Raw genomic sequence first — 2,022 nt, 5'->3', positions numbered from 1 at the left:
TCGATATTCTGAGCCCCTATAGTGTTTCACATTGGTGACTATATGTTTATTGTCTGATTTGACTGAGCTCAAAACTCAAGAATCAATTATTTCAGAATAAAGCAGAATATCGAAAACTGTAGTCACAACCATAATCGATAATAGCTGATCATAACTGCATTCACATATTTAATATTTGGATTTGTGTCAGGGGATAGGGATTAGACAAAGTCAAGCTGTATTTTTATTGCCTTGAATTAAGAAGCATATGAACAAGTTAACAATCAAAGTTTATTACACTTTTTTTATATACAAACAACCCTGCAAGGCACACCTTTGTTTAAATAAGAATATACAATACATTATATTCTTGAAAACAAACACTTTCTTTTCTTTGAAATATATATATATATATATGTATATATTAATAGTGAGATAAGTGTAATACAGAGAGAAGGCCTCAAGTCGTGGCTGTTCGATTAAAAATAAAAGTGTAAAATGATCACTCAAAGGGCAAATTAACACTTTAAAATGTAAAAAAATAATAAAAAAATTGTAAGGTGTTACAATTCTCATCATCCGATTTTGACAATACTGTATAAAAAGGCATCAGCTTTTTAAGCTGACTCGCGGCAAAACCTCACATGATAACATTGTCATCTGGTAATTTATGAAAGCATCAATAACTCATAATTTTACCCTTACAGTACAGAGTATCTTGTATTTCTCATCTCACGTTCAAAATGAGAGCTTGTGTTCTGTCAGGAGCTGCGATGGACAAAAGCTGTACCTCTTTTTACAAAACTTCTGATTGGCTGCCTCACATGAACTCAGTCTCTTCAGTGGCCAAAAGTAGCTTTAAGTTTAAAGGTGTGGTGTGTTTGATTTAGTGGCATCTAGTGGTGAGGTTGCAGATTGCAACCAACTGACCCCCCCCCCCCCCCAGCCATGAGGGCATGTAGTGGCTTGAAAGGGGTAAGTCGGTACTTCAAGAATGATGTCATAGTTTATGACAGCACTGAGTAGCCAAGTGGTAACCTTCCTTGATATTTATATTCATTTATATTTATTTAAGAAATATCATTTTCTCTGTAAAAATCTCTATGTAGATACAAAGGGCTCTTTCTAAGTAAACCAAAAACACAACAATTCTTAATCTCATAAGATTATACACTGATTAAAACATACTTATGATTATTATATTTCATTTCTACCAAATCCGTTTCACTAGATACCGCTAAATTCCACACACTGCACCGGTGAGAATAGTATGTGTTTGTTACGAAAGGACCCATCTATTTACCTACCTGTCTATTTAACTATCTTGTATGTCAATCTGTCAGTATTATCTGTCCCCATTTCATCTTATTTTTCTTGCAGGTGATTAAGTATGAGCAAGACCACATATTAAGGAGAAAAGTGAAATAAGAAAAATAGAGAAACTAAAATCGATTCACAGAGAGACCAAACAGTTGAATACAAAAATAATAATTAGAAACCATGGCACATTGAACATCCATTCGCTGTTATAAACTGACAGACGTTCAACATTGATAGATGAAAAAGTGGTAAAAACGACAGACTTTGACAAACTGTTGCTTGTCAATCTCAATACAAATAAAAATAAAGAACAATTGCTTCCGGCTCTTCAAGCCAAAGCGACTGTTGTGACTCTGTGGCAAATAAAGAAAAGACTGAACATAAAAGATACAAAGATGTTAAAAGTTGCGCGTTATGACTCACTAAACAAAGCAGAGCTAAACAACGGGGTGTGTGGATGGAGCTTTGAGATTAGTAACAGTGCTACGCACTGCTTCCACTTTTTGCACAGTTTTCCACCAATCCGTTAACATGTATGACACTACACTGACTTGTCTAAAGGTCTCCCACAGACAGTCCATGCTAACTGCTGGCTAACTGTTGGGACTACCCGCTCCACTAATTTACCCACATAAGGTCCAACCCTTTTTTTGCATTTCTCCTCCTTGACTCCCCGTTGGTAAGTTGTATTCAAGAGGTGCAGGCGGAAAACATCCTCACACC

At 35.7% G+C, this 2,022-nt stretch overlaps 1 protein-coding gene across 1 annotated transcript in view; it reads right to left on the bottom strand.

Annotated features, from left to right (window-relative positions):
• Window positions 1–250: 250 nt before the first annotated feature.
• The window catches only part of snta1 (syntrophin, alpha 1), a 34,663-nt gene continuing 32,891 nt past the window's right edge, over window positions 251–2,022 (bottom strand). Inside the window, exon 8 of the mRNA XM_084464153.1 lies at window positions 251–2,022. This exon is cut by the window's right edge and continues 278 nt beyond it. The gene's annotated coding sequence lies outside the window, so the exon portion shown is untranslated.

Source organism: Micromesistius poutassou (genome assembly GCF_964030765.1).
Source record: "Micromesistius poutassou genome assembly, chromosome: 2".
In the NCBI taxonomy this organism is placed as follows: Eukaryota; Metazoa; Chordata; class Actinopteri; order Gadiformes; family Gadidae; genus Micromesistius; species Micromesistius poutassou.
Note: the sequence above shows the minus strand (reverse complement) of the source record. Positions and strands in the feature narration are given on the sequence as shown.